This window comes from Gopherus evgoodei, chromosome 11 (assembly GCF_007399415.2).
Source record: "Gopherus evgoodei ecotype Sinaloan lineage chromosome 11, rGopEvg1_v1.p, whole genome shotgun sequence".
Classification (NCBI taxonomy): Eukaryota; Metazoa; Chordata; order Testudines; family Testudinidae; genus Gopherus; species Gopherus evgoodei.
Window position 1 is genome coordinate 1,541,307 of NC_044332.1, and position 23,622 is coordinate 1,564,928.

General features: G+C 44.9%; 1 protein-coding gene across 1 annotated transcript in view; it reads right to left on the reverse strand.

The window, feature by feature from the left end:
- Positions 1–23,622, reverse strand: part of TWIST2 (twist family bHLH transcription factor 2) — an 82,570-nt gene that overhangs the window by 25,112 nt on the left and 33,836 nt on the right. The gene's annotated exons all lie outside the window — the stretch shown is intronic.

Here is a 23,622-nt window from a genome sequence, read left to right on the forward strand (position 1 = left end):
ATACAAGTGAAACCTCCAGCTTTCACTGAAGGTAATGGAAGACTCTCTGGAATAGGCGCTGATTCTGTGAGTGTTCCGGGGCTGGAGCACCCATGGGGAAAAATTAGCAGGAACTCCACACCCACCAGCAGCCAAGTTCCCGCCACCCCTGACCCCCTCTTTTCTGCCTCCCGAGTGCGCTGCATCCCCACTACTCTCCCTCCCTCCCAGCGCTTCCTCTCCCTCCCCAACAGCTGTTTGGCAGCATTTACGACTTCTGGGAGGGAGGGAGGGGGAGGAGTGGAGAAGCCGCATGCTCAGGGGAGGAGGTGGAGAAGAGGTGAGGTGGGACAGGGGCAGGGACTTAGGGGAAGGGGTGGAATGGGGGTGGGGCAAGGGCAGTGCAGGGGCAGGGAGGAGTTGAGCACCCACTGGGCAGAAGGGAAGTTGGCACCTATGCTCTCTGGGATCCAGCCCTGTTATTTTTTTGTGGGAGGTGGGTGAGGAATTTCCCATGACACTCTGTAGCAGTACAAGCTCATAATTCAGAGCAGGGAGCTGCCATCATCATAGTTGGAGGTGTCATTGTAACCCACAAACTCCTGGGTGTGGTGATGTGTCCCATCTAGTGGCACTGAGACCACTTAGAGAGAGAGCAAGAGAGAAAATGAGTCTGCTCTACAGCCTTAGCTAAGCACAAGTTGGCTGTTAGAGGCCCATGCATTAAACTCGCAAGGTCCCTGGTTTGATCCTGCCTGCTGACAACCAAGGTTTGTCAGTGTTACACCATGACAGCAAAGAACACGAGCTGGGCATTCATAGATTTTCCCATACACCTGCATGAATTTCCAAATACTGCCCAATCAAATGAGATTCTTCATCACTTTTGCACATAGAGTAGATTTTGTTTTGCAATCTGAAGGTTCACACCCCCTCTCCCACAAATCCCAGGCTGTGGCTTTACATACACATTTTAGGCCCTGCTTCTGCAAATACTTACACATATGGTCAACTCAATTCAAGTCAATGGTCTGCTGACAGTGCAAAAGTCAAGCATATGCTTAAGTGACTGAATAATCAGGGCTCTAAAAATTGCAAAATGCGTGGAAGCCGAAAGAACAAGTCTCCCTATGTTAAAGCTGACACCAAATAGAGGGACAGCTCCCCACCTGATGCCTGATCAGCATGGCTGGGGAGAGCTCTGCTGATCTCCACTGTGGATGAGGTAATTTCTGTGAGTCTGATGGAGGTCTTTGGATGTTCTTGAGAGAGGAGACTTCCCTTGTGGCTCATAACAAACTTCTGAAAAGCCATTTATTTCGCCTTTAGTTTGGACCACACGGAACCAAATATCAACAGATTTCCCTTCCCACAATCCCTTGCCCCACTATACTTCAAATTAAACAAGCTGAACACTGTCCTATACTAGCTATGTACTCAGTCTACTTTTCAACCATCCCCAGAGGTGGGCCTTAATATGTCTACTCCAAGGCACTGCTTGGCCTCATGGGTATAAGTGTGAGAAAGCCTTTTGCTTTAATGGAAAAAGAAATGAATAGAGGATTCTTCACCACCCCCACTTCCCTGTTTGCATGGGACAGGGGGTTTGTTGCAGGCAAAGAGAAGACTTTTTAGTGCGAGCCCCTTGTTAAAATATTGGCAGCACATCACTGAAAGCAAGACTAGAAATTGCCAAAAGGCGGAAACTGCTAATGAGAAGTTGGAGCAGGAAAAAGCAGGGCTGTTTCTGAACTCTAGAGGACCATCTGAATTTGCTCCCCAGCTGTACCCACCCACCTTGTTCTTGAGCAGCATTGCAAAGAATCAAAACTCAAAGAGCAACACCCAAATCTTCTGGCAACAGAAACTGCTTACGATGCTAGAGGCCATGGACAGCAAGTATACAGCGACTCTCTGATGCACACAAGATTGGAATAAGAGCAACACAGAGTTGAGAAAGGGACAAACATTGCTGTTTACTGTCATTTGCAGCAAATCATAATATATATGCAGCTGCAGCTCATCCATGCAATTGGATTTCTTTCTTTCTTTTCTTTTGGTGGATTCTCTTTTTTATGGAGGTGTTTCTTTAAAAACAAACAGACAAACCCAACTAACAACAACATGTCCATGGCTTTGTGACACTTTATGCAGAAGGGTGAATAAGGGTATGTACGGGTGGGGAAGATTGCAATTTTGAGTTGCTCCAGGAAAGTGTGTAAATCAGAGCATTAAGACTGATAGGGAAATGTGGATGAGCAAGAAAGAGTATGGAATATATATATATATATACACACATACATGCACACACAGATTCATATGCATGCATAGTTAAGGAATGACACTGACATTAACAAAGTATGTGCCAAACATGAGCTCAGTGATTTTGCTTATAAGTTGCATCCATGCCTCCCTCCCTGTCCTTGTCTTTATCTGATTTTCTTTATTTTGCACGCGACTTCTGCTTCAGTGCAGGATCAGGGCAGTAGACTGAAAGCAATCTGGGGCAGGCATCTACCTTGTTTTCTGCCTGAATTGCACCCACACATTTTGTGGACTTAAAATCATAATAAATAATTATAATTCATGGCAATGTGACATCTAAAATTAAATGAGGAGAGCTAGTGTTGTCACATGTGGATCAAGAATGGGTTGAGCCGTGCTATGTGAAATGCTTATGATGAAATCTATGTGCAACACATCTAGTTCAGTTATAGAGTTTTAACACCAACTAAGTTGTCTCAAAAGACCATGACAACTCCACAGTCTCTTTCTTGAATAGTAACAGCTAATTTAGACCCCATAATTTTGTATGTGTAGTTGGGATTATGTTTTCCAATGTGCATTATCTTCTGCCTACCAACTCTGAATTTCATTTGTCATTTTGTTGCCCAGTCACTCAGTTTAGTGAGATCCCTTTGTAACTCTTCACACTCATTTTTGGACTTAACTATCTTGAGTAATTTTCCATTGTTGTATGCAGTGTCGTTGTAGTTGTGTTGGTCCCAAAGTTCACAATCACTGAGATCCAGTGGATATAGTGTACTTGGACTTTCAGAAAGCCTTTGACAAAGTTCCACACCAAACACTCTTGAGCAAAGTAAGCTGCCCTGGGATAAGAGACCTCAGTAACTGGTTAAAAGACAGGAAACAGAGGGCAGGAATAAAAGGTTCATTTTCACAATGGAGAGAGGTAATTAGTGGAGTCCGGTACTGTCCAATGTAGTCAAAAAAGATCTAGAAAAGTGGGTAAAAGAGGTGGGCAAAATTTGTAGATGATACATAATTGCTCAAGAGACAATGTGGGTGAGCTAATATCTTTTATTGAACCAACTTCTGTTGGTGAGAGAGGAAGTGAAAGCACGATTTGCCCCAAAGATTACTGGTAGGAACTCTAATAAAAAGCTGAGGGCTATCTGTCATGCGCCACGAGCTCTGCACACTTTCATAGATTTTAAGGCCAGAAGGAACCACTGTGATAATCTACTCTGCCCTCCTGTACAACACAGGCCAGAGGACTTGCCCCAAATATTTCCTAAAGCAGATCTTTTAGAAACTACACTACAATGGTGAAATCTTAATATGCAGAACCAGGGGATTAGCCATGGGCCAGAATGGGCACATTGGGTCAGAACAAAACCCTTAGAATCAGAAACTCTCAAAGCTGGGAATTTCCAGTTCAGATCCAACTCCAGATCCAGGCCTTTTCAAATGTCTGGGTATTCAGATTTGGCCATTTATTGAGGTAGACTGAGATTTGGAATGTGGTTTTGGTCTGGGGTCATCTCTGCAGGGAAGAACACAACCTAGATTTGTGAAATTAACAGGTACTCTGGTGCCAATGACAGCAATACAAATAGTTTGTGTGTCTATACCATTTCTGAGTGACACAGAGTATATGGTAAGTTTGAGCCATCTCTTATTCACCTAGTAAGGGTGAAGACTTTTCAGGGAAACATTCTGCTGGGGTAGACTGTTTCTCTGAAAAAAGGATTGCAGATGTTTTTCGGGAAGATCTTATATTGTTTGACCACCTTGACCAAAAATTACTGTTCCCTGTCTGTGTTTGATGGGGGCTAATTTAGCTACAACGAGTCAGGAAAAAGATCTTGGAGTCAGCGTGGATAGTTCTCTGAAGAAGTCCACGCAGTGTGCAGAGGCAGTCAAAAAAGCAAACAGAATGTTAGGAATCATTAAAAAGGGGATAGATAATAAGACTGAGAATATATTATTGCTCTTATATAAATCCATGGTACGCCCACATCTTGAATACTGTGTACAGATGTGGTCTCCTCACCTCAAAAAAGATATTCTAGCACTAGAAAAGGTTCAGAAAAGGGCAACTAAAATGATTAGGGGTTTGGAGAGGGTCCGATATGAGGAAAGATTAAAGAGTCTAGGCCTCTTCAGCTTGGAAAAGAGGAGACTAAGGGGGGATATGATAGAGGTATATAAAATCATGAGTGATGTTGAGAAAGTGGATAAGGAAAAGTTATTTACTTATTCCCATAATACAAGAACTAGGGGTCACCAAATGAAATTAATAGACAGCAGGTTTAAAACAAATAAAAGGACATTCTTCTTCACGCAGCGCAGTCAACTTGTGAAACTCCTCACCTGAGGAGGTTGTGAAGGCTGGGACTATAACAGTGTTTAAAAGAGAACTGGATAAATTCATGGTAGTTAAGTCCATAAATGGCTATTAGTCAGGATGGGTAAAGAATGGTGTCCCTAGCCTCTGTTTGTCAGAGGATGGAGATGAATGGCAGGAAAGAGATCACTTGATCATTGCCTGTTGGGTTCACTCCCTCTGGGGCACCTGGCATTGGCAACTGTTGGTAGACAGTCACTGGGCTAGATGGACCTTTGGTCTGACCCAGTACGGCCGTTCTTATGTGTTTCTCACTCTTCAGCCTATATCTGTGGCATTGTGGAGAGACTATCGAAAGAAGCAGTTTGGCAGGTGGGTTGGGTACTAGAGTGGGAATCAGGCGATTTGGGTTCTATACTGACCTTGGGCAAACCATTTCACAGCTCTTTTTCCCCTCCTGCTCTCTGTTTAGATTGTAAACTCTTCTGGGCAGGGACTGGCTTGCCCTGTGTATGTCCAGTGCTTAGTACAATGGGGTGCCAGTTTTTGTGTTGCCAAAATTCAAGGAACAAATCACCTTAATTTAGTTTACAGATGAACCTAAAAACTCACCATGTCGTATGCCTCGGTGGATGTCACTAATACGAGAGGTGATGACTAGCACAACTACTTTTAACACCGAGGGTATGTCTACACGTGCAGCGCATCTGGTGAAGATGCTCTAGGCCCTGACAGGAGAGAGCTACCCCATCGGCATAATAAAACCACCTCTGTGAGCGGCAGAAGCTGTGTTGGCAGGAGAAACTAAAGTTAAATCTAGCTCCTGGTTTACGGAAGGGGACACCCATTAAAAAGCAGGGACAGGAGGCGGGGAATTTGTGGTGTTTTTGTGCCTTCCCATCACTTTTCCACAGATACATTTTCCTATGAACTCTTACAGCTGATATTACTGCCGACCAAAGAGCAGCCGAAACACCTGTATGCCAGATGTGCACAGCTCAATATATGCTGCTGATCAATCTTCAGACTACACCACAATCCATCTGCTTTAGAATGGGGGGAGGACTCATCAGAGTGAGACACATCATCATAAAGTTAATCATTTTGTTCCTTTGTCTTCATCTCCTCTCCACACATTATGGCAGTGTTTATCTCCTTAAGTCTGTGAGATGGTAAGAGTGGGGCCTGCTGTTGAAGAAAAGGGATTGCCACCTGTGCTAGTCATTTTTTGGGCTAACTTATTTGAGGCACCAAACACACAACTCACTCTGTTTCTTTTAGGTCCCAGACAGATTTGTCTAGTAGATTATTCAGATATTTCAGTGGTACCCAAGTAGGTCCAGTATTTCAGCCATTTCTAATAAGAACTAAACTGCATCTCATCCCACACAGAAAGTGGGATATTAGGAAACACTATTTGGATACTAGGAAACACTGTTTCACTAGGAGGGTGGTGAAGCACTGGAATGGGTTACCTAAGGAGCTGGTGGAATCTCCATTCTTAGAGGTTTTTAAGGCCCGGCTTGACAAAGCCCTGGCTGGGATGATTTAGCTGGTGCTGGTCCTGCTTTTAGCAGGGGATTGGACTAGACGACCTCCTGAGGTCTCTTCCAACCCTAGTGTTCTATGATTCCATGCCAAAATTGAATATCTGAGAAAATAAAAGACAGAGCACAATTCCTTTTACATCTGTATGATGGAGTGATGCTGTTGTAGAACTAAGAGTGAGGGAAAGAGTGCTGATTGGCCAGATGGGCTGTCAATGACCTTGCCTTCTAGTGTGGAAAAGGAGTTGCAGGAAGTTGTTTCAGCAGGTGGAAACTGGGCCTGTTGGAGTTATGGTATGTAAAGTGTTTCCTTTTTAAATTATGTCCTGCTGTTACACTCTGGCCCCAGTGGCATATGTATATGGGACTGTATTTATTTGGGTTAATTAGGGTAGTGCAAACCAACAAATCATATTGTTGTTATCCTCCTCCTCCTCCCTCAAATTCCCAGCCACTGCTGTATGGTTTTGACTTAAATTGTTGTCAGGTCAGGTTTCACCTGTATACTAATGGAGGCTAGGGCCACGTCTACCACTTAGCTTTTGGAAGGTGCCCAGCACATATTGTTTAGGCTCTCAGAAAGATGTGATTATATCAAGAATAATCTGTGAAAACCCACTTTAACTGCAAATCAGCCTTGAGATCAGGATTTCTCACCTTTATTTATTTGTGTGTCAGCAGCTTCCAAAAGTCCCATAGAGAATCACACTGAAGCCAGTAGTAGTAGTAATAATATTATCCAGCTCTCATACAGGGCTTTCCATCAACAGATCTTAAAGCACTTTACAGAGGATCTCAGTATCCTATCCCCATTTTCCAGATGAGAAAATTGAGGTACACAAAAGTGAAAGGACTTGTCTAAATTAGCAGGTCCAGGTAACTGGCATCTGAGAGTGTAAAAAGAGCTGGCTGAGTAGCTTGCTTAACCATTAATGCTGACTTTCAATAAGTCTTAGAGCAAAGACTGGAAGAAAAGTTAATATTGTACCAATTTTTAAAAGGGTAAACGGGATGACCTGACTAATTATAGGCCTGTCAGTCTGACATCAGTCCCAAGCAAGATGATGGAGTGGCTCAGATGGGACTCGATTAATAAAGAACTAAAGGAGGGTAATATAATTAATGCAATTATACATGGGTTTATGGAAAATAGTTTGATAAGATCTATCTTGATTTTTTTATTAGATTACACATTTGGTTGATAAAGGTAACAGTACTGATTAAATAGATGTAGACTACTCTGAGTGTTTGCCTTGATATCACACAACACTTTGATTACTAAATGAGAACGATATCAAATGAACATGGCACACCTTAAATGGACTGAAATCTGGCTAACTGATCGGTCTCAAAATGTAACTGTAAATGGAGAATCATCATCAAGCAGGTTTGTTTCCACTGAGGTCCCGCAGGGATCTGTTCTTGATCCCACTCTATTTAAGAGTTTTATTAATAACCAGGAAGAAAACATAAAATCATCTGTGATAAAGACTGTAGATGATACAAAAATTGGGGGAGCGGTAAATAATGAAGAGGACGGGTCACTGATTCACAGTGATCTAGATCATTTGGTAAGTTGGGCACAAGCAAACAATATAAATAATTGTTAATATGGTTAAATGCAAATGTATGCTGTACTTAGAGGATGAGGGATTCTATCCGGGGAAGCAGTGACTCCAAGAAAGATTTGGGGGAGAAGGTGACTAATCAGGTGAACAGGAGCTCCCTATGTGATGCAGTGGCCAAAGGAACTAGTGAGATCCCGGGATGCATAAACAAGGGAATATTGAGTAAGAGAAGAGAGGTTAATTTACCTCTGTATTTGGCATTGGTGTGACCACGTTGGAATATTGTGTCCCGTTCTGGTGCCCACAATTTAAGACAGATGTTAAGAAATTGGAGAGGGCCATGAGAGTGATTAAAGGATTAGAAAACACGCCTTATAGTGATAGACTCAAGGAGCTCAATCTATTTGGCTTAACAAAGAGAAGGTTAAGAGATGACTTGTTTAGTCTATAAGTACCATAGTAAACAAAGATTTAATAATGGCCTCTTCCATCAAGCAGAGAACGGGCTAACCCAGGACCATGGCTGGAGGCTGAAGCTAGACAAATTCAGACCGGAAATAAGGTGTACATTTTTAATGGTGAAAGTAATTAACCACTGGAACAGCTTATCAAGGGTCATTGTGGATTCTCCATCACTGAAACTTTTTAAATGAAGATTGAATGTTTTTCTAAAACATCTACTCTAGAAATTATTTTGGGAAAGGTCTCTGGCCTGTGCTATACAGTAGATCGGACTAGATGATCACAGTGGTCCCTTTCTGCCTTAGTATCTATGGATAAGGTCACCCAGCAGGCCAATGGCAAAGCCATGAACAGAGCCCACAACTTCTGACTCCTAGTGCAGTGTGCTATCCACTAAGCCGTACCAGGGCTGCCCAGAGGATTCAGGGGGCCTGGGGTAAAGTGAGGGAGCTGCGGTGCTTGTACTCAGCGGCGATCTGGGTCTTCGGCGGCATTTCGGTGGCAGGGAGCCCTTCAGTCGCTCCGCGTCTTCGGACCCACCGCCAAAATTCCGCCGAAGACCCGGAGCAACTGAAGGGCCCCCCACCGCCGAAGACACGGATCACCGCCAGGCCAGGGCTCGTAGGGCATTTCAGCAGCCGGGGGGCCCTTCAGTCGCTCCTCATCTTTGGCAGCACTGAAGGGCCCCCCGCTGTCAAAATGCTGACCGAAGACCCAGACCTCCGCCGGGCCAGGGCTTGCTGGGTCCCTGCGGGGCCTGGGGCAAATTGCCCCACTTGCCTACCCCTCAGGGCGGCCCTGAGCCATACTGCCTCCCATTAGGTGCAATAGTTCATGCTAATGGAGCTTGAGGCAGGATTTGGGCCTAATTTAATAACAAGTAACAGTGTGAAAGAACTTATTTAAGTCAGATGCTAGAGATAATATTATTCATGAGCCCATCTGATTCCTCATAGTAGCTTTTCTGTGGTACGGTTCAACTGCTACAATTAATATAGTCAAGCGGAGAGGAAGGATAAATGAAAGACAGCAGTTGTCTCTAATGAGTAGTTATACAAGGTTTTCCTTAACATAGAGGGCCAAATTCTCTGTTGGGGTAAATTAGCATAGTTCCAGTGACTTAAATGGAGCCAGGGCTGGTGCTTCCATTAGAGCACCAGGATTCGGGGGGTGGCATTTTGTGCGCTCCCCATGGGGCGCACAGGAGCTTCTGGTTCCGCTCCCATTGTGCCGCGGAAAACAGCGGCAGGCAATTGAGCAGCTCAATGACTGTCACTGTCGCCTGCAGCATTTTGGTGGAGGGTCCTTCTTCGGTGGCGCTATGGGAGTGGAACGGGAAGCTCCCGCACGCCCCGCAGGTAGCGCACAAAATGCCACCCCCCAAATTCTGCCTAGGGTGCCAGAAACTCTGGCGCCGCTCCTGAATGGAGCTCCTCCTTTTTTACACAACTGGGAATTTTATCCCAAATTGTTCTTAAAAATAAAGAATTTACATTATTTCTCCTTCCTTTAAGAGGGTTAAAGAGGACCATGATACTAAGGCTAACTGGTTAAAGGGGTGCTATCAGAAGGAAAACCCTATTTTATTTCCTTATCAGTGTTACTAGTAACAACTCAGATGATAGAAGAGAAGAGAATCTTTACAATCTAATTTGTTCCTTGTTCTTTTGGCCCTTCATGCAGGGGCCATGAGAATTCATAGATTCATAGATTCATAGACTCTAGGACTGGAAGGGACCTCGAGAGGTCATCGAGTCCAGTCCCCTGCCTTCATGGCGGGACCAAATATTGTCTAGACCATCCCTGATAGACATTTATCTAACCTACTCTTAAATATCTCCAGAGATGGAGATTCCACAACCTCTCTAGGCAATTTATTCCAGTGTTTAACTACCCTGACAGTTAGGAACTTTTTCCTAATGTCCAACCTAAATCTACCTTGCTGCAGTTTAAGCCCATTGCTTCTTGTTCTATCATTAGAGGCTAAGGTGAACAAGTTTTCTCCCTCCTCCTGATGACACCCTTTTAGATACCTGAAAACTGCTATCATGTCCCCTCTCAGTCTTCTCTTTTCCAAACTAAATAAACCCAGTTCTTTCAGCCTTCCTTCATAGGTCATGTTCTCAAGACCTTTAATCATTCTTGTTGCTCTTCTCCGGCCCTCTCCAGTTTCTCCACATCTTTCTTGAAATGCGGTACCCAGAACTGGACACAATACTCCAGTTGAGGCCTAACCAGCGCAGAGTAGAGTGGAAGAATGACTTCTCGTGTCTTGTTTACAACACACCTGTTAATGCATCCCAGAATCACGTTTGCTTTTTTTGCAACAATATCACACTGTTGACTCATATTTAGCTTGTGGTCCACTATGACCCCTAGATCTCTTTCTGCCATACTCCTTCCTAGACAGTCTCTTCCCATTCTATATGCGTGAAACTGATTGTTCCTTCCTAAGTGGAGCACTTTGCATTTGTCTTTATTGAACTTCATCCGGTTTACCTCAGACCATTTCTCCAATTTGTCCAGATCATTTTGAATTTTGACCCTGTCCTCCAAAGCAGTTGCAATCCCTCCCAGTTTGGTATCGTCTGCAAACCTAATAAGCGTACTTTCTATGCCAACATCTAAGTCGTTGATGAAGATATTGAACAGAGCCGGTCCCAAAACAGACCCCTGCGGAACCCCACTTGTTATACCTTTCCAGCAGGATTGGGAGCCATTAACAACTACTCTCTGAGTACGGTTATCCAGCCAGTTATGCACCCACCTTATAGTAGCCCTATCTAAATTGTATTTTCCTAGTTTATCGATAAGGATATCATGCGAGACCATATCAAATGCCTTACTAAAGTCTAGGTATACCACATTCACCCCTTCTCCCTTATCCACAAGACTCATTATCCTATCAAAGAAAGCTATCAGATTGGTTTGACACGATTTGTTCTTTACAAATCCATGCTGGCTATTCCCTATCACCTTACTACCTTCCAAGTGTTTGCAGATGATTTCTTTAATTACTTGCTCCATTATCTTCCCTGGCACAGAAGTTAAACTAACTAGTCTGTAGTTTCCTGGGTTATTTTTATTTCCCTTTTTATAGACAGGCACTATATTTGCCCTTTTCCAGTCTTCTGGAATCTCTCCCGTCTCCCATGACTTTCCAAAGATAATAGCTAGAGGCTCAGATACCTCCTCTATTAACTCCTTGAGTATTCTAGGATGCATTTCTTCAGGCCCTGGTGACTTGCAGGCATCTAAATTTTCTAAGTGATTTTTAACTTGCTCTTTTTTTATTTTATCTTCTAAACCTACCCTCTTCCCATAAGCATTCACTATGTTAGACATTCCTCCAGACTTCTCAGTGAAGACTGAAACAAAGAAGTCATTAAGCATCTCTGCCATTTCCAAGTTTCCTGTTACTGTTTCTCCCTCCTCACTGAGCAGTGGGCCTACCCTGTCCTTGGTCTTCCTCTTGCTTCTAATGTATTGATAAAAAGTCTTCTTGTTTCCCTTTATTCCCATAGCTAGTTTGAGCTCATTTTGTGCCTTTGCCTTTCTAATCTTGCCCCTGCATTCCTGTGTTGTTTGCCTATATTCATCCTTTGTAATCTGACCTAGTTTCCATTTTTTATATAAGCAGCAAAGAATCCTGTGGCACCTTATAGACTAACAGACGTTTTGGAGCATGAGCTTTCGTGGGTGAATACCCACTTCTTCAGATGCCCAAAACGTCTGTTAGTCTATAAGGTGCCACAGGATTCTTTGCTGCTTTTACAGATCCAGACTAACACGGCTACCCCTCTGATACTTGACATTTTTTATATTACTCCTTTTTATTTTGTAGGTCATGCAAGATCTTGTGGTTAAGCCAAGGTGGTCCTTTGCCACATTTTCTATCTTTTCTACCCAGCGGAATAGCTTGCTTTTGGGCCCTTAATAGTGTCCCTTTGAAAAACTGCCAACTTTCCTCAGTTGTTTTTCCCCTCAGTCTTGATTCCCGTGGGACCTTACCTATCAGCTCTCTGAGCTTACCAAATTAAATTAAACTAGCTAACTTTCACTCTTGTTTGTAGTCCATTTCTAGCACACTTCACTTTCAGGTTCTTATGTACTAACACAGTCCTGCAATGTTTGGGTTGCGGTCAAGGCAGGGGAATGCTTAATTATTGGAAACACTGCTGTTCATCTTGTATGTTTCAGGCCAAATTTAACACCGTCCACATCTTGCCCATCAGCTTGTATCACAATAGACAATATTAAGGCATCCATTCTGACTAACAGCCCACATTTTGATCTGGACACAGTGCTGGACAGGAAAAGGCCATTTGGCCTAATAGACTTCTTCCCTTTTAAGATCTCTCACTGCACTTTTCCTTCAGTGTTAGTGTATCTTTCATCTCTGTCTCCTTACACCTGCTTTAAAAAAGGCTAGCAGTCTCTGAAACTCAAGTAAAATCAGTTGCTTTCTCAGCTTATTCTCTGGGCTGACTAGTCTGCGAATGAAACAGATTGTTCTGCTTTCTCTTTTGTAGTCTAACATTCTAGTTGGCAACAGGGTGAGAAGCAACATACATTGTGAAGACTCCCTGCTCATCAACTCTTGAGTTTCATAATAATTGGTGTTTTTCTTAAAGCCTGAGCTGCTGGAGTCATGTGAATCACACCCTTGAATTTTAAAAAAAGTAAGTTTCTAGCTCTCTTGGTTGCAGAGAATGCCATGAAAGTGTGACCTCCATGGATCCTACAGGCACAAAAACCCGAAAGAAAATGAAAAGGATCCAACATTTTTTGCTTTTTTTTTAAATGTCATGATTTTAAGACAACCAAGATTACAAAAAAATTAAAATGAGACTGGCAATCCTGGATCTCTGCAGCTCTAAAAGTCTCTACTCTTATTATTCCATTAACCAGAGGGGTTATTGATGTGTGCACCATGAATTAGAAAGAGACAGCACGTACTGCAGTTGTCTATTTGATTTTGTAGTCACTCTGCATTTCACGTCTCCACACTGAAGGTTATCACAATCAGTCCTTGTAAAGAGTGGATTTGGCCCTGGTTTTCTTCTGCCCTATCTGTTCGGTAATCATTTACACCTTGGCAAAGTGGGTGGGTAGAAAATGATACCGTATCAGCATGGTTGCTACAGCCAATCATGTTTCACAAGGTCCTGGCAGCGAAGGACCAAAATGTTCTTTAGTGCTTAGTTCACAGCACCATGTTCTCCTGTGAGCTACCAGCAAGTACAAATGAAAATGCTCGGTCTCTTGCACTTATGTTCTCCTTCCTCCTGGGGCAACATACACATTTTGTGAAGTTGTTCTCCTCAATAAAGAGGTGGCTTTGTTTTAATTAGCATCCCTCACTCACTACTGCTGTAATGCAAAGACACTTACAAAGAAGGTGACTTACATTGTCCCTGTATCCTGTCAATGACCCTTTGAGTGATTGCAGGAGGGGCGCTCTCAGCTTTTCCAACAGTACTTTCTATTTCCTTCCCTCTCCAAATTATCTATGTGATGACCCACTTGTTCAGAAGCTACAAAGTGTGAGGGGTCTGTGTGGCAATCTCTTCTCTCAACCAGTTAGGAAAGCATGACTCACTGACTACTGCAGCTTGTAAATGTGGGGCCATCTGGGGATATGTCACCTTCTCTCTGTGGCACCAGGGATGGTGCTATGTATTTGTTGTTTCATTGATGTTGAATTCATGTCTACCTGCTCTTTATGGGCCTCATTCTCATATACACTAAAGCCCCTTTAAGGGGCCCTGAAGTGGGTATTTATCCCTATCCTTAGAGCCTTTTGCACTGCCAGAGAGTGATGTGAAGGGCCCTTAATGCAAACGAGAATCAAGTCTTTTTTCCAATGGCATCACTTCACAGTAGATGGGGCTGCACTTTTATATATATATAAAATGGGAGGATGTATGATTTTGAAGAGCCATTCTGATCCATGGCAGAAAACAGGGGAAGGACGGGGAAAGCAATTTTTACAGGAAGAAAATGATTATGAAAAGCAGTTCTCCCCAGGAAGTGCCGAAATCTTACCAGTGTAAAGTCCCTAAAATACCTGAGGTCTAATTCTCATTACACTAAGGCTCCTTTAAACTGCAAGAGCAGAGTAAAGGGAACTTCATGTAAACCAGAATTGGACCCCTGACCTTTTGCTCAGAGGGCCTCTTGTCTCCATACCTTTGTTTTCTGGCAGAGACGGGAACCTTGCCCCCTTCATCAAATTTGTGAGTAATAGCAAAGAGAGAAGTGGTAGCTTGGCCCAGCTCCTCTTTACATGAGGCAACGTTTTAAGAATGTGGCCTTTCTTGACCACACTCTGCTCCATTATATCAGAAATTTGACTTGTTAGGCCTAATCCAATGTGTGTGTGTTAGACACCAGCAGGTGCAGCCTTTTTGGTGACCACAGAGCTCTGAGTAAGTCAGTGGAGATGTTACTGATCTGTTGGAACTTCAGAACCTCCCACGCAACCCCTCGCTGGTGTCAATTGGCACAGCTCCGGTGGAGTCAATGGTCCAGAGCCCAAGTGCTGTAAATCTGCATAGCTCCAACAGAACTAGTACAATGTACACCTGTTTAGAATCAGGCCTGCCATTTTTCTATCAGTAATGGCCAATTCAGTATTGCTGGAGTAGGATCCACAAGGCTGTACTGTGTTACCCTTGGGCACAATGAAAATACCTTACACATTGAGTCATCCCATCAACAGGATGAGCTGTGGAGCAAGTTACTACTCAGTGTAAGGATAAGACAATCTGGCTCATGAGTAACTACTGGATTCCCTTGAATTACCTCCAAATCTTCATGTACTGTTTGTCCTATGTGGCTCTCTTTAAAATTCATATTGTGCGATCAAAGCAGTTTTAATACAGTATGCAAATGGTGGTAGTGACTGCCTGGTTAAAGAATACTTGAGAGACAGTTATAGTCAAACAACCTGAGACTAGAAAACCAATGAGGACTTTTTACAGAGTATTTAGAATTTGGATTCATAGATCTTAAGGGCTGGTCTTTACTATAAGGAGATTGATGTTGCTGAAATCGATGCAGCAGGGGTCGATTTATGGGGTCTACTGAAGACCTGCTAAATTGATGGCAGAGCGCTTTCCGTTCGACCTCAGGTACTCCACCTCTCTGAGACGAGTAAGGGAAGTCGAACAGAGAGCACCTCCCATCAACGCAACGCAGTGAAGACACTGGGGGTAAGTCGACATAAGCTATGTTTTTCACATAGCTGGAGTAGAGTAATTTAGGTCAACTTAGCCTAGTAGTGAAGACAAGCCCTAAGGCCAGAAAGGACCATTATGATTGAGTCTGACCTGCATAACGCAGACCAAAGATCCTGTTACATATATTCCAATGTGTATATCTGTTACATATCTTAGGCAACAGAGTACAAATGACCCAAGATAAAACATTGTCCCAGGATATGACTAAGATTATATTATTCATTATGTGCATCACACAAATACATAGACTGAGATTAGGGCCCTGTTGTATGACCATATATATATAACAGGAGGCAATCTCTGCCCCCAAGAGCTCACAGTCTAAATAGATAAGATGGCAGGGGATACAGGAGTGAAAGGACTTGTGAAAAGTCACAGAGCAGGTCAATGACTGAGCCAGTAATTGTGTCTAGAGTTCATGAGTCTCAGGCCAGTGTCCTAGCATTATACTACACTGTTACCCAATTTGTTTTGATAATTCAGCCTTTCCTAATTTTGGCTCTGATCCTACCAAAAGTTATGCATGCATGAACTTAAACACATGCTTGACTCATCCCTATCCAGTTAAGCACTTAAACACATGATTAATATGCCTCAAAGCATGTGCTTTGCTGAATAAGGCAGGACTGCTGAAAGGGAGCTTAGAAGTCCAGCTTGATGTAACATATGTGCGATAAGTTTGTGAAAGCTCTGGAAAATTGGTTTCCATGGTCTTTTCCAGGCTGTCACGCTGTAAAAGCCAGACATAGATTTTCTTGCCTCTGGTCTTTAGATGTTTTTGTACTGAATGAGTTAAATCGACACTTTGAACCAAATTACTGTTGAGATGACTAAATTCATCACCAGCTGGTTTGTCTTGTTTAGGATTGCCATCTGCAAGCTAGACATGTTTGAACCTTTGAGTCTGAACCCTGCTATGCTCCTGCTGAGCTATTTGTCTGTATTGCTGTCAACTCTACAGTATCCCATACCTCTTCTACCCACCCCCCCTTTTTTGTCCTCCTTCTGTCCAAATCTCCATTCTGATCCATGCAATTATTCAGCTGACTTACAAGTACTTTTGGATGTTCTCAGACCATGTTCTTGGTTAATATCCACCTAAACTTGTGCTCTTGCTGATCGAGGACTCCACTCAAGTTACCGCTTGTGTGGTTCCCTGTCCTACCTGCCTGTCTGCCTGCCTTTCTGAGAGATACTGAACAGCCTCTACCCTGGACAAAGCCTGCTTATTTTACATGCAGTTTATACATGTAAAATATAAATGTAAACCACTTAAATATACATTGCCATTCCCCCAAGTTAAAGTCACAACATTAAAATGTTTGGGTGCATACATCACATATATGCCTGTGTGATGTATGGATATAATGTGTACTGTGATGGGGCAAGGCCAGATGGCTACAGTAAAGTACTGAGAAACAGATATGTTAGCCCCAGGCTAAACAAATCCCTAGTACCCTGGTAACCAAATGGCAGTTGCTCCAGGTTAATCAAGGCACCTGGGGACAATTAAGATCTTTCTAGAAGGCAGTGGAAATAGCTACTTTAATTAGAACACCTGCAGCCAATCAAGGCAGGCTAATCAGGGCACCTGGGTTTAAAAAGGAGCTCACTCCAGTCAGGCAGAGAGGAGCCAGAGGAGAAGGAGCATGTGTGAGGAGCTGGCAGCAAGAGGGCAAGGAGCTGAGAGTGAGAGAGTATACTGCTGGAGGACTGAGGAGGACAAGCATTATCAGACAGCAGGAGAAAGGTCCTGTGGTGAGGATAAAGAAGGTGTTTGGAGGAGGCCATGGGGAAGTAGCCCAGGGAGTTGTAGCTGTAATGCAGCTGTTACAGGAGGCACTATAGACAGCTGCGATCCACAGGGCCCTGGACTGGAACCCGGAGTAGAGGGCGGGCCCGGGTTCCTCCCAACTCCTGATCAGACACAGGAGGAGCTGTCATAAACAGATAGCTAAGGGTTAATGTCTCTTACACCTGGAAAGAGGTAACCTGAAACACCTGACCAGAGGACCAATCAGGAAACAAGACTTTTCAGGTCTGGGTGGAGGGAAGGTTGTGTCTGAGTTCTTTGTCTTGTGCCTATCTCCCTCTCGGCTATGGGAAGGAATTCTCTATTTCCTGCTTTCTAATCTTCTGTTTCCAAGTTGTGAGTACAGAGATCATAATACAATAGGGGTTATTTTTTTTTTGTATTTACATGGTATAGTTGCTGGAGTGCTTTGAATTGTATTCTTTTTTAATAAGGCTGTTTATTCATATTTCTTTTAAGCAATTGACCCTGTATTTGTCACCTTAATACAGAGAGACCATTTTTATGTATTTTTCTTTCTTTTTACATAAAGCTTTCTTTTTAAGACCTGTTGGAGTTTTTCTTTAGTGGGGAACTCCAGGGAATTGAGTCTGTTCTCACCAGGGAATTGGTGGGAGGAAGAAATAACCTAGTCCCAGATTTGGACCTTAGCGTCCAAAATATGGGGGTTAGCATGAAAACCTCCAAGCTTAGTTACCAGCTTGGACCTGGTAAAGCTGCCACCACCCAAAAAACTAGAGTGTTTTGGGGCACTCTAGTCCCTCCAAACCTTCCCTGGGGACCCCAAGACCAAATCCCTTGAGTCTCACAACAAAGGGAAATAAACCTTTTCCCTTCCCCCCTCCCCGTATTCCCTCCCTGGGTTCCTGGAGAGATAAACAGAAGCAAACTCCGTGAATCTAAACAGAGGGATTCCACCCTCCCCGTTTCCAGCCTTGGAAACCAGAAGTACCGAGAGCTAATCTCTCTTTCCCCCTCACCCAGAGGGAATGCAAAGTCAGGCTAGTAAATCTAACACACACAGATTTCCCCCTGACTTCTTCCTCCCACCAATTCCCTGGTGAGCACAGACTCAATTCCCTGGAGTTCCCCACTAAAGAAAAACTCCAACACGTCTTAAAAAGAAAGCTTTATGTAAAAAGAAAGAAAAATACATAAAAATGGTCTCTCTGTATTAAGGTGACAAATACAGGGTCAATTGCTTAAAAGAAATATGAATAAACAGCCTTATTAAAAAAGAATACAATTCAAAGCATTCCAGCAACTATACCATGTAAATACAAAAAAAAAAACCAATAACCCCTATTGTATTATGATCTCTGTACTCACAGCTTGGAAACAGAAGATTAGAAAGCAGGAAATAGAGAATTCCTTCCCATAGCCGAGAGGGAGATAGGTACAAGACAAAGAACTCAGATACAACCTTCCCTCCACCCAGACCTGAAAAGTCTTGTTTCCTGATTGGTCCTCTGGTCAGGTGTTTCAGGTTACCTCTTTCCAGGTGTAAGAGACATTAACCCTTAGCTATCTGTTTATGACAGGAGCTGACCCAGACTGCCTGTTCCACAAGAGGGGAAGATCACTGAGGTGAGAAAATCCACCAATAAGCGCAGGACCCACCAAGGTAGAGGAGGAACTTTGTCACAACGGGTGTCAGGAGTGGGATATTTGGTGTGCAGAGTGCGGCGGAAAAAAAAGAGGGTGATTTAAAAAAAAAAAAAGAGAGAGGGTGTATTTTTTTTTCACCACAATGGATGACGTAGTGCGGGCACTGATATAAGCCACAGCGGTGCAGCAGGAGGCTACCCGTGTCCAGGCAGCAGCCCAACAGGAGGCAGTGTGGCTGCAGCAAGAGACTAATCGCCTGCTGATGGACCAGGCTTCTCAAGACTGAGCTATGTTGCGGGAACTGGTAAACCAGGTAAAGACCCTTACATAGCTGAACCGTGGTCATGATGGGAAGCGGCTCATACGGGCCAGCCATTGGCTGCAGAAAATGATGCGGGAGGATGATGTAGAGGCATACCTTCTGGCCTTTGAGAGGACAGCCCTACGGGAGGCCTGGCCTAGAGATCAGTGGTCTGGCATCCTTGCCCCGTTCCTGTGTGGGGAGGCCCAGAAGGCCTACCATGATCTGCCTGAAGAGGCTGCAGCAGACTATCCCCAGCTGAAAGCAAAGATCCTGGCCAGATCTGGGGTAACGATTGCAGTGTGGGCCCAGCGGTATCACGAGTGGAGGTACCAGGAAGACAAAACCCTGCGGTCCCAACTGTATGACCTCATCCATCTTGCACGAAAGTGGTTGCAAACAGAGTCCCGGAGTCCGGAAGAGATACTAGAGGTTCTGGTCATCGACCGATACATGAGGGCACTGCCATCAGATCTCCGCAAATGGGTAGGCCAGAACGATCCGTCCACCTATGATGAGATGATCATGCTGGTAGAAAGACGCATGACAGCCAGGGAATTGACCCGACTACCCAAGGAAAGCCCCTTTCGTAGCAAACACCCAACCCCAACCCTGGAAGGTGGGGCAGCCAAGCCCCTGGGGAGTCCTAGGTGGAGGAAGAGGGAGGCCGAAAACCAGCAGAGACCCCAGAAGGGATTGTCCTGAATGGGGGAAACCCTGAGACTAAACCTCCTAACCCACATGATAGGGGAATGATTAGAAACAATTATAGATGTTATGCATGTGGGGAGTGGGGACACATAGCAGCACAGTGTCCTAGCACCGAGGAGCCTATGCAATGCAACTTGGGGGATTGGGAAGTCCCATGCTCCCTTATCCACCTTGCGGGCGTCGCATTAGCCCCGCATAACTACACCAGGCCGGTGAAGATAAATGGAATAGAGACTACAGCACTTGTGGACTCGGGGAGTGCTATCACCCTTATGTCGGGTAAGCTGGTAAAAAGTAGCCAGCTGCTACAATCCAAACGTGTAGCAGTGACATGCGTGCATGGGGCCGTGAGCCATCACCCCACCATCCCAGTGGAGATAAAGGTTCAGGGGAACCCCATTGAGGTGACAGTGGGCGTAGTTCCTAAACTCCCATATCCTGTAGTCATTGGGAGGGACCATCCAGGGTTTGATAATTTACTCCCCCCAGAGAGGCTGGAGGGAGATGGGGACTCTATTGGCAGCGACTCATCATTGGGGGAATGTCAACTCCCAATGTTTTCAGAGTTTTCTCAGGATCTATTCTCAGCCCCCGAAAAGGCCTGGAAGACAAAAAAAGAAAGGAAGGCTGCGAAAGCGTTGGGAACCCGAATCCTGACCCAGGGCCAGAAGACCACACTAGTAGGCAGATGGACACGAGCAGCCATCAGAGAAACTACCAACATGGAAGGTGAGCCAGACGCTGGCCCCAGCCATGATGGTGATGAGCCATTGGAAGAAACAGAAGCTGGCCCCTGGGAGCTAAGGCAGATTAGTCCTGGGAGAGAGATTTTCGGGAAGGACCAGGCAGAGGACCTTAGATATGATAACGTCAGGAAAGAGATGGCTGAGATAGATGGGACACCAGTGGAGGGGAAGATCCGGGGTCCAGGACCCTACTTTATAGTGAAGAAAGATCTCCTGTACCGTGTGGTGCAAATGCAGGAGCAGGAGATACATCAACTTCTGGTGCCATAAAAACATCAAAAAGCCATATTGAGCCTCGCCCACAGTCACCTGTTTGGAGGACATCTAGGGGTAGAGAAAACCCAGGCCAGGATCCTGCGGAGGTTCTTCTGACTAGGAGTACATGAAGATGTCAGGCAATACTCTTGTCCAGAATGTCAGCTACATAGCCCTCGCCAACACTTGCGCACCCCTTTGATACCTCTTCCAATAATAGAGGTACCATTTGAACGCATAGACATGGATCTGATTGGGCCCCTAGAGAAGACAGCTTGGGGCCACCAGCATGTTCTGGTTGTACTAGACTATGCAACCCAATACTCAGAAGCCGTTCCCCTATGCAACACAGCTACCAAGACAATAGGTAAGGAGCTACTCAGATCTTTTCCCGGGTTGGGCTACCCCAGGAGATACTGACTGATCAAGGGACCCCTTTCGTGTCCAAGTTGATGAAAGGTCTCTGTTCATTGCTCCATGTACAAGCCCTGCGGACCTCTGTATACCACCCGCAAACAGACGGCCTTGTGGAAAGGTTCAAGGCCATGATCAGGAAAGTGGTGAGCCAGGATGGGAAAGATTGGGATACTCTATTGCCTTATCTCATGTCTGCCATCCGGGAAGTCCCACAAGCCTCCACAGGTTTCTCTCCATTCGAACTACTATATGGGCGCCACCCCCGGGGCATATTGGATATAGTCAGAGAAGCCTGGGAAGGGGAGCCAAATCCCGGAAGGAACATAGTCGAGCATGTACTACAGATGAGGGATCGGATAGCTCGAGTTACACCCATTGTACGGGAACACTTGGAGAAAGCACAGGAGACCCAACGAACCCATTATAACCACCAAGCAAAGCTTCGATGGTTCCAACCAGGGGATTGAGTAATGGTGCTGGTGCCCACAGCAGAAAGCAAGCTGTTGGCCCAGTGGAAGGGACCCTATGAAGTGATTGAAGCCGTGGGATAGGTAAACTATAAGGTGCTGCAGCTAGGCCACAGGAAACCTGAGCAAAAATTACCACATCAATCTTCTAAAACCTTGGCATGATGGAGAGGCATGCTTAGTCACCCAGGAGACCCTTCCCCAGAAGGATAACTTACACGAGCAAGTGAGGATATCACCTGACTTGACACCAAATCTAAAGGTTGAGGCAGCTGACATGATTAATCGACGACTGAGACCTATCACCATATCTGCACGATCCCAGAAGCCAAGGTAACACTGAGACCCTACTGAATCCCAGTAGCCAAAAGAGAGGAAATCAAGGCTGAAGTAAAGAAAATGTTAGAATTAAGCATTATTGAAGAATCCTACAGTCAGTGATGCAGTCCAATAGTTCTAGTGCCTAAATCTGACAGTACCATGAGATTCTGTAATGACTTTCGCCGACTGAATGAAGTATCCCAATTCGATGCATACCCCATACCATGCATCGACGAACTGGTTGACCAACTGGGTAGTGCCTGATTCTTGACTACACTGGATCTGACAAAAGGGTATTGGCAGATTCCCCTGACCAAAGAAGCTAAAGAAAAGACAGCGTTCTCCACTCCGGATGGGCTATTCCAGTACACAGTCCTCCCTTTTGGGCTACATGAGGCCCCAGCCACATTCCAGCGCCTCATGGATAAGCTGCCGCACCCCCACTAATTATGCAGCCGCATACCTAGACGATGTCATCATCCATACGCCAGACTGGGGAACCCACTTGGAGAAAGTTGAGGCCATACTACACACCTTAAGGCGGGCTGGCCTCACCGCTAATCCTGCTAAATGTGCCATAGGGCTAGCAGAGGCTAAGTACCTGGGATATATTATAGGAAGGGGTATAGTGAAGCCCCAAACTAATAAGCTAGAGGTGATTTAAAACTGGCCCCGGTCAACTCGAAAGAAGCAGGTCCATGCGTTCCTAGGTGTGGTAGGCTACTACCGACGGTTTATTCCCCACTTCGCCAGTAGGGCAAGTTCTCTAACGGACTTGGTGAAGGCCCGAGGTCCAGATGTGGTGAACTGGACCGACGCAGCAGAGAGGGCATTCATAGACCTTCGGACAGCTCTCTGTAATGATCCCATACTCATAGCCCCGGACTTTACCAAGGAATTTATTTTGCAAACAGATGCTTCTGAGGTGGGGCCGGGGGCGGTTCTGTCGCAAATGACTGGAGAAGAAGAACACCCGATCCTCTACCTAAGCAGAAAGCTGCTCCCAAGAGAACAGAAGTATGCAGTAGTCAAGAGAGAATGCCTTGCTGTCAAATGGGCCATGGAGACACTGCGTTATTACCTCATAGGCCGGCGATTTACTCCTGTGACAGACCATGCACCCCTTCAGTGGATGCAGAGAAATAAGGAAAAGAATGCAAGGGTCACCAGGTGGTTCTTATCCCTCCAACCATTCCAGTTCCGCATATGGCACAGGGCTGGATGCCACCACAGCAACGCTGATGGTCTTTCACGAGCACACTGCCTGGCGTCCCAAGTTGCCCAACCCTATGGTGTTGCGCAGAGGTGAGGGATATGTGATGGGGCAAGGCCAGATGGCTACAGTAAAGTACTGAGAAACAGGTTTGTTAGCCCCAGGCTAAACAAATCCCTAGTACCCTGGTAACCAAATGGCAGTTGCTCCAGGTTAATCAAGGCACCTGGGGACAATTAAGATAGCTACTTTAATTAGAACACCTGCAGCCAATCAAGGCAGGCTAATCAGGGCACCTGGGTTTAAAAAGGAGCTCACTCCAGTCAGGCAGAGAGGAGCCAGAGGAGAAGAGCGTGTGTGAGGAGCTGGCAGCAAGAGG